This window comes from Ctenocephalides felis, unplaced genomic scaffold, assembly GCF_003426905.1.
Source record: "Ctenocephalides felis isolate EL2017-DRISC unplaced genomic scaffold, ASM342690v1 CF-g0.4_SCAFFOLD_03571, whole genome shotgun sequence".
NCBI lineage: Eukaryota > Metazoa > Arthropoda > Insecta > Siphonaptera > Pulicidae > Ctenocephalides > Ctenocephalides felis.
In genome coordinates this window covers 46,541,407-46,551,818 of record NW_020539725.1, presented here as the reverse complement: position 1 = coordinate 46,551,818, position 10,412 = coordinate 46,541,407, and the positions used below count along the sequence as shown (strand labels likewise).

The 10,412-nt window shown below is 29.4% G+C and overlaps 2 non-coding genes across 2 annotated transcripts; both read left to right on the top strand.

The window, feature by feature from the left end:
* The first annotated feature begins 8,602 nt into the window (after window positions 1-8,602).
* Window positions 8,603-8,667, top strand: LOC113387101. Its single transcript, XR_003368069.1, has one exon. It is a non-coding gene; the product is annotated as a U7 small nuclear RNA (small nuclear RNA).
* Window positions 8,668-8,978: 311 nt separating this feature from the next.
* On the top strand, window positions 8,979-9,043 carry LOC113387102. The gene has a single exon (XR_003368070.1). It is a non-coding gene; the product is annotated as a U7 small nuclear RNA (small nuclear RNA).
* The last annotated feature ends 1,369 nt before the right edge of the window (window positions 9,044-10,412 follow it).

Sequence of the window (10,412 nt, the reverse complement as noted above, 5' to 3'; positions counted from 1 at the left end):
AAAAATGATTATTAAATATAAATGCGAAGAAATTATCAAATTTAACATAGTACCCATACCTACTTAACATCTTGACTATTTTCTTAACATAATAAATATTCATGTAGATTTATTTTGAAATGTGAAATATAAACAAAAATATAAATAAAAAAATAATAATAGAAATTTATATAAAAAAAGAATCATTTGCATGAAATTTTCTGTCGTAATAAAATTTTTATCACCACAGCTTATATTAAGTTTACATATATAATTTCCAACTTAGCTCTGGAACATCTTATCATCTTTTCCAAAACAAAGCTTAGCCAGAAAACTATTTAAAAAAAGCTTAAATTAAAAGCAATTTCTAGTGATATTTTCATTTAGTTCTAGAATTTATCTATTTCATTTTATTTTGTCATTTAAGTTGTGGTTTTCCGAGGCACACGAATGTGCATTTTAAAATGCATCTAGTTATCTGGAATTGGCACATGGAACAAAAACGAGAACTAAACTTTTGGAAGTTACATCATACATTTTAAATGGATAAGAACAATCGATATCAAACTTTTGGGACGAAAAAATTTAACAGAACAAAGTAATCTAGTCTATTTATAGGAAATTGAGAATTGGATTTTAAAAGTTTTAGGAATTTTTATAAACTGAAATTATATGATTTTCATCTCAGTTGAAATACCTTATGGATAAGGATAAATGATATAGGATTTGAATTAGGGGGGATGAGGATATAAGATTTGAATTTCTTCACATCACATCACTTTTAAACTAAATACAGTATTTATCAATTACTAAAAGATCATCTTTTACAAAACTACACATTCCTCCAAAATCTAGATCTAGCTTTATATGACGTTTTTTTACTTTCTTGAGATGAAACATTTTTTATTTTGGCTAATTAAAAGTACAGGATACAAATTTTTGAATTAATTGCTTAACTCACTTTGAAATAGTTTTCAAATATAAAACTGTGAATTTATGTATGTGATGTTGCTGAAATAGATCACCATATGTGTTTTGTCAGATTTCCAGAAGTTTGACAATGTAGGGATCAGCCTATCTCTTGTTCTGTGTCTACACCCAAGGTCTGATACATAAGTCTAATACATTGGATTTATTATAGGAAAACACACCCACATGCATACACATACAAATATATATATACTAGATGCCCCGACAGACATTGTCCTATACCTACGTCTACAATTTAAGTTCCAAATTTTTAATGTCCTATCCTATACTTTTTAATATTCTATTTAATGTCCGTCAAACAATGTTATGTAGTTTTTTGCAATTTTCTCCGTTTTTTTTCTGCGATATTACTTTAGGTTTATATTTTCCCACATCTTGAAATCCGAATAGCCGTTTAGGAGGCGTATCAATTCATACACCATTACAGAAGACTTTTATATATATATATATATATATATATATATATATATATATGTGTGTGTGTGTGTGTGTGTGTAATATAAAAGTACAATAAATTAATTAAAAAAGTTTTATAAAAGTACTAAAACCAAAACCCATTTTATTATCCATAAAACTAAACTGAACTAAAGAAATTCATCTGCACGAAGGTAGTAATATGTTTTTTTACAATTCGTTGTTTATTTTTATAAAACGTCAAGAAACATATTTTAAAATGTTCAGTGAACTCGATCAGAAAATTATTTCTATCAAAAACTGCTGATCAATATAAATTTTTTGTTCAAATTATTTGAGCGGTATAGAATACCTCATAATTAAGATAAAATAGATTTTTTTATTAAGCCTTATTGTTAATAACAAATTGATTTTGTCAACCGTATGTCCAATAACCTGTTGGACTGAAACTTCTTCTTATGTCGTATTTTTAGGTGGTAACCCAACGGTTGGCTCATCCATATTTGGTTGCTTTATTATTAGAATTTATCTGATAAGTCTGACTAATTGTTCAATATGATGTAGCGATTCCGAGTAGGTCTATTAAGTCTATTAAGTCAATTAAGATGTATATTCCTAAGTAAAAACTGATGTCGCTGATACCATGGCTAATCATGACGGGGATTGAACCCATGATCCGCCTGTATGCAAACCTAATAATTTGAATTGGTATATCAATTTCTCCGAATTGTGAGCAATAAATTTATTTTAACCTGATTTTTTCACATAAATGTTGAAATGTTTAAATGTTCTTGTTTATGACAGAACATTATAATTGTGGTTGCGTTACTCCTTATCTTATGTTTTTACTTTGAATTCAATAAAATAGTTGCTGAAACTATTTATCTTTTATTTATATGCTTTTGGAATGATCAATTTTGCGAAATTCTCTCTCATAGAATTCATGGTACATTTCACCAGTAATGAAATATTAATATGATATCAATCAATGGCATGGCCCAAAATATTTTGATTTACGTCAATCATCTTGTTTTTGATCAAGATTTAATCATCTCGCTATATTAAATCGAGGTGAAACATAATCTGGTAAAATTAATTTAAAACAGTTTAACCAAGAAAAATAATTTATTATAATATAAAAGTTATTGCAGATTACTTTAAAGGCTAAAATATCCAAAGCATTTTAAAATCTACAAACACAACAAAATTATTAAAATTTATATATTATGAAATAATAATTTTAACAAAATTTAACATTAATTAATTCCTTATTTTTAGAATTTTTGGCATAGTTTTATAGCTATAACCTAAAATTTATATATGAATAAATGCTTTGAAAATTTTAATTATTTTGCGTAAAAGATGATAAGACTAAGGTGAGACATGAGACTATTGATGTAAGTTAATATTGACAAATATTAATGAATCATTCTTGAAACATTACATATGTATACATATTACATATGTATTCTATTTTATCATATTAAAAGATTTCTATTATTTTTCTCATACAAAATAGCAAGTGATGTAAGGTCGTTTTTTTGCTTATAAGCAGTTTTCTTAATTGGGTTCTCCAAAGCTTAAATGAATATATATATATATATATATATATATATATATATATATATATTATAGTTGGTAAATCATGCAACTTAGCAGACGTATATCAAACATTTAACTTGAAGACGTATTTTCCAAAAGCTTTTAACTTTTTGCAAAGGTCAAATGTAAAATAACTAGCTATGCAATTCGATATATTAATGATTTCATATATGAATTGCTTAATGTTACAGATATTACACAAGCCATAGCTCGAATTTTATATTTGTTGTATTGTACTATTTGTAAATACACTGTCAACTCTAGCAAAATTAATATTTCAAGTAGGAAATGATCTTAGAAGTTGCCCTACCTTACTAAATTTTTTTGTTATAATAATATGATATTAATAATACAAAATATTCGTAACTAATTTACTCAATATTTGTATATAATAAATTAACTAAAACTTGATTAAAATTTTCTAATCTTCAGCGTTTTAGTCAAATTCTTGATTCCAAATCTTGTGAATCTAATTATCCGAAACATCTCATTTCACGAATTCATTCAACTATTTTACCAAATCCTTGCTCAGCACCCGTCGAACCTTCAGAGAGTAACCCCTAATTTTGTGTGGAAAAGTTACCGAAACTTTTCTGAAGGAATTTGATTTTGGCGCGCACCGTTTAAAATACAAACGCGCGCGTGACTTGACTCGAACGACCATTGGGAATTATTTCACTAAATTTACGGTCCTGTCACGAGAATAATACTTGAGATATATATATATATATATATATATATATATATATATATATATATATATATAATATTCCTTTGTATCTGCGAATTTGGAGGAGTATATATAAGGAGAATTTGGAGGAGTATATATATGGCGAAGCAGGCAAAATCACAAATCAGCAACCACTGCCAAGAGAAGAGTGGGAGAAGTCATAAATCTACTGCACACAATTCTGAAAAGGAAACTGGATTGAAATCATACTGCAAGAATGCCGGATATGAATTCATATATTTGCGCACCAACTACAAATATGTATAAAAATTTGCATGTAAGGAATGAACAGTTGACAAAAGTACAACCAGTATAAATAATGACAAAATAAAAAAAGAAAAAATTGCTTTTGAACTATTTTCTATCTAATTTTCCTCTTTGTACGTAAATTGTGCCTATGGAAATAAATTCTCGTTTTCCTCTACATGTTTTCAGAGAAAGAGGTTTATTACGGATAACATCAAGACGTTTCAGCAAATAACTTTGAAGATAGTTTTAGTCACATATTAATTTCGTTCCAAATCGTAGTCTTGGAAAATTATTGTGTCGAGAACATAACATACGCAGCACACAAACTTATATTAGATGTAACATATCCTTTCATATGCATATGACTATTTAGTACTAATATAATGGAGAACGTCTAGGCACTTCATAATCGTTAGAATCTTCTAACTTCAAACAGTTGCGGCTCATTTTGGTATATTTTGTAAAAAATGAAAGAAGGTGTTTGTGCTTTTTGTGGATTTGACCAGTAGACTGGCAGACATAAGTATACAGATGGACCGGAAGATAACTAGACGAGTAGACAGGTAGACAGGAAGGCAAGCAGACAGAAGGACGAATTGACAAGAAGACGAATAGAAAGGAAGACGAATAGAAATCAAGACGAATAGACAGGAAGACGAATAGAAAGGAAGGCGAATAGGCAGGAAGACGAATAGAAAGGAAGGCAAATAGAAAGAAAGGAGAATAGAAAGGAAGACGAATAAACCGGAAGACGAATAGACCGGAAGACGAATAGAAGGGAAAATGAATAGACAGGAAGACGAATAGAAAGGAAGATAAATAGAAAGGAAGACATGTACAAGAAGACGAATAGAAAGGAAAACATGTAGACAAGAAGACAAGTAGACGGAAAAACAAATAGACAGGAAGACGAATAGACAGACACGGCAGGAATGCAGGAGAATAAGTATATAGGTTGACAGGTTAGAAAATAAACATAGGTTGGACAAGTGAACATACATATACATGTTCTGATATACAGATAAGCTGGTCGATTTATAGACAGGTGAACAAATTCCATTGACTGAAAGCGACAGAAAGTGGATTCGATTGTATTAATATTATAAACAATATTCAATTTAAATTTGTTTATCAGAATGTCAAACAAAACATAATTAATAATATAACTTATTCAATTGAGAATTTGCTTACTAAATGCGCCAAACGTAACATAAACTAATTTGTATACATAAAATTCATTATGCGGGAACCATTACGAATTCAGTTTATTTTATAAATACCGATAAACTTTGGGGAAGGTTATGCATAATTTCATTTATAATTCGGCAGCCCGACCACTAATTGTTTTTCACCCGATCAAGCGAAGCGCGTAATTTTCTCGAAATTATTATTGTGGAAAGTTTAGAGAAAAGTAAACCAAATTTTCCGAAACTCGATTCATTTGGGAGTTCGACTTTCAAAAAGTATTTTACGCCTTTTGTTTGCGTTCAACCGATATTCTAATTACAGATTCATTACGTTTTGTAACTTTGATAATAAACTAATGTTATTATCGTACGCAGAACGGGTACCTATGGATTACAGAGGAAAACTCGATACACTTGATTTTGTAGCTTTTCTTCGAGAACATGAGCAACTTTTCATATAATTAGATGACGTGGAAGAATGGAATAATAATGAAATCGTCGCTTATCAGGTTAAAATCTCTGAGATGCTATCTAAATGATCCTATCGTGGATAAATATTTAATAAAGTTTCTTTGCGATATAGTACCTGTTTACATTTTCACGAGCAAATTTATGTAAAATTATTTCAGGAGAAAATTATATTTGATGGGATGAAGAGTTTGCTATTCTTCGTGTGATTTATAATAGTAATATTTTGTTCGAGACTTTGTTAGTTGTAGGGAAGCTGCGATAATATTTATCATGCATAACTTTGATTTTAAGCTAATAGAACACCTACAGTTATGCAAAGTGTTTGGCTTAATTGAAACTTCAATGAACCCATTAATATTTTTCAAAGATTAAAACTTCTTATCTTTTATTTATTTTAATATTTTTGGGTATAGTAGCATCAATCTATACCTAATTAAAATTACATTTATTTATGAGTTATGAAATGGACTTCTTACATCAATGTATGCTAGCATGCCATTAGTTTTCTATTCTTGGAATAGTATTAAATTCCTACTTGAGCGGATTTTCAGAAAATAATTTCTACTCATTTTCTTGTAAAGTTCAATGAAGCGTGGTCTCACAAACGACACTCTGCTTCATATTACAATCCATTGCTTCCAGGAAACGTGTATCCTTGCGATCTTTGATATATGAAGTTAAAAGAACTTCTACATAATATAATTTTTATATACATACACATACACACATACAAACACACAGATATATGTAAGTTGTGTGCATATTATAAGTTCCATATATACAAATAATCTTCTAAATTTAGAAGCTTATGAATTAACTTTTGGGGGTTTGTGATAAGAAACTGAAAAAATTGGATTATTTGCATTTTCCTTGCTCTAAGGTTTACATGAATTTCGCAATATGTGTAAGCAAGCGATTTAATCAATAAATACTTTATTTAAACATAACTTAATTTTTAAATAGTTACTTGTTTCCCTGATTAAGTAACTGCCTGGCTAAGTATCTACCGATCTAATTTGTCAACTTGCCTAGTTTTGTACCTTCTTACTCGTCCACCTGTTTACCTGAACAGTTGTCTACTCATTTACCTGTCTATCTGCCTACCAATCGATTTGCTCACGAGGTGACCTGCCTACTTGTCTCTTATTTTACTTAGCTACTTGTCTGTCTACCTGACAACTTGCAAACTTGTCAACCAGTCAATGTGACTCACTTTGTCTATATGTCTATTTCCTTATAATCTACTTGTCTACTTGCCTACCTGTTTACCTGTTCACTTGGCTACCTGTCCACTCACCTACCTGTCTTCCACTTTTTAAGATACCGTGAAACGAGAATTGTTATGTTATATAATTAATTATAATACATGTATTTTTATGAATTCCGCGAATATTCAAAAACTCTCCTTTTTATCTCATGCATATCAAAAACGAATCTTTTACCAATGAATGTCGCTCCAAAAGTTGAGCTTTTTCTGGCGTCCGGAGTTCGGAAACAAATTCCAACAGTCATTAACTGAATTGTTCTGTTATTGTGCTATATGGTGAATTATACAAAAGTTACATCATTGTGTTTTGTCTCTGAAGCCCCATAATAGTGTGACAAATGGTCTTGTGTAAAAACTTATGTAACGAGTTTGCATTTGAATTAAATGTGGATGCTAAAATATATATCTACAGATGTCTTTTTGGTGAGGAAATAAATAGAATAAATTTGCTGCAATTATATGATATAAATTATCATTTCAAATTCACACCAATTTCATCTTAGGAGTTTGCAAACTAGAGTTAAGAACCGTCAACTTTGAAAATCGGAAGTCCGGTTTCGCGAAGAGACGGATCTGCAAATCTTGCTTCTCAGAAATGAGACTGGATCTCTGCCCAAGATCATGTGCATAATTGAACTAGAACTGTCTACAGTATACAAAAGTATGCAGGTGCATCATTTTTCGTAGAATTATTCAGTAGATCTGGAAAATTGTTATAATAAGCTCCTAGTTTTCTTACCCAATGACTTACATTGTTCCCAATATAACCTTTATTTTTCACCATTTTCTCTTGTATTTCCCTAAGATTGCCCTCAGATAATAAAACAAGCTTACCTGAAATCGATATATAAATTCATAATGAAACATTGTTTTCTCAAAGTTAAAAATCTTTTTCAATTTTATGTAGATAAATTATTAATTAGAAAATAACAAAACCTACAACAAAGTAATAGTTTGTAATGACTTAAGTTTTAGTTATTTACAGAGGCATTGCACAATGAAACTGATACGATTAATTTTGAACTTTACTTGTTACTACAATGTTTTGACACTAATGTGTAAGGTTCTGCAAGAAGCACAATACAAAAGTTTGCTGCATACATATATCAGCATTTTCGTAGGTTAAATGCATCCTGAAAACTTTTTACATTATTTCCAATTAAATTATACAAAAAACATAGTATGATATGAATTAAAATGTCATTTCAATTTCAAAGTCAATTGATAAAAATGAACTTATGATTGATCTATGAGATTACAAACGTAGATGTAAACTTTTGGCTCAATATAATTAACATTCTAAAGAAAAAATTTAATTTTGCCCAAAAATCCAACATAACAATATCATTCTTTGTTCATAACCAACATTTCAAAAGTATAAAAAACTTTTGTCGATATTTTTTTTGCTGCACTGATGTAAAATAATCAAAAGCCATTTGATCAAATCGAGTACCAACATTAGTCACGTCAGTGCTCCCAAGTCTCATCAGATGGCTTTTTAAAAATTAGAAAGGGGCTTAAAATTGTCCAAAAATAAAAAAAGACGGAGGTATGAAAATATTATTAATAATTTAAAATTTTATATTATATATTCAATCCTATATAATAATGATGGCGTACCAAAGATGGCGCGCGTGCGCTTCAATTTAACACACTACGCACAAGACAGTTTGTAAACGTACTAAAGTTCTGCAAGAACTCCGCAAAATTGTAAAATAATTATTGTTCTTTTAATTTTCTCAAGAACGGAGTTCTATCTTTGTGGATAGAACTCCAATCACAACAAACCATAACAACCAACTATCATATACATTAATCACGGTCTGATTTAATTATGTTGAGTGATTAAATTAAGTACGAGACGATGTTCTAGTAAACTTGGCACTTGACTAGAATTGTCCAAAATTTTAATAAAAACACGGAAGTATAAAAATATTATTAAAAATTTAAATATTTAATATACATATTGAGTATCACATTAGTGATACTGAGTATCAGAGATGCCGCGTGTGTGCTTCAATTTAACACACTACGCGCAAGATAGTTTGTATACGTACTAAAGTTCTACAAGAACCCCGAAAACTCCGTAAAATATTTATTGTTCTTTTAATTTTCTCAAGAACGGAGTTCTATCTTTGTTGATAGAACTCCAATCACAACAAAACATAACCAACCATCATATACATTAATCACGTACTAATTCAATTATGATCTTATCTTCTTATAACGTTCAAATTAAATTAAGAACTGCACGATGTTCTCGTCTGTTAAAGACACATCTCAAGAACTTAGTTCTTTCTGCATACTAAGAACTATAATAGCCAATGCATTCGCAATAGTTAATTTTCAATTATAAACGTTCGATTATAATGAAACAGAGTTCTATCAAGAACGAAATTACAAAATTATTAGCAATACTAGTTTTTGGTTCAAAACTAAAACATACAAATTAAAACTAAAAAGTTGAACATGCTTAACAAAAACTGAGAAGCATAAACAAATTGGATTTTCTGGCAAAAACATAAACTTCTTCTTTGGCATGTCAATAAGAGAGTAAACTTCACTGAAGTTATAATTGACCATCGATAAAAAAAATATCATAGTCATAATAATTGCATAACAAAATAATGAACATTGAGATCATACTTATTACCTACTATACATTTGTTATCAATTAGGCATCATTAGAGAGTAATAGCAATTAGTACTAATTGCATATAGAAGCAATAAATAAACAATCCCTACTATTAGGTTAATATAATTCGATAGAAATTACACCCTTCTCTTAACTTTATATAGGCTCACAATTTCACCAAATGATGATATTCAGATGGTGGATAGCTGATATTTAGCTCTTGACCCAACTTGGATGAGATAATAAAAGCATTTTAAGTGTTCATGTTCGCCGGCGACGCCGTTTTCCTCGTAATATCCAAACGCATTTAATGAGATCTTGAAGGAATCTCGAAACAAAACAACTCCGAGTATTAAATTGAAAGAACTAAGTTCGTTATAAGAAAAACACTGGGTTTGAGGAGAATTGCTTTGAATAAAAGACATAGAAGCAAATAAGGGTAGTTAGAGTTTTTCTTTAAATTTGATAATTTTAATGAGATACTTATTGTAAATAAAAAATCTAGTAGTATTTGACATTTCTTATTAGAAAATTGGCTAATTTTAGTAAGGTTTTTAGAACTGTATAATATGAAGAATGACAAACCTGTCAGATGTTGAGCGTCATTGCCACAGTCTTGTCGCAGTAATACGTTCAAACGTGTATCTCGCCTTCAAAAGTTTATTTCCAGGGTGGATTTGTCTTGTTTTTTGGGAAAGAAATTATTTATTTCTAATAAAATCAATAAACTTATTCTAGTTCTAGTTATTTCGATAAACTTTATTCTAATTATCAGGTGTTTGATTTCATTGTTATTTTTGTTCACTTTTGGACAAAATGACATAATGGATTGGCATAGTACTATATCGCAAGCATTACATAGCCAAAAAAAAAATTAAAACCTGTCGA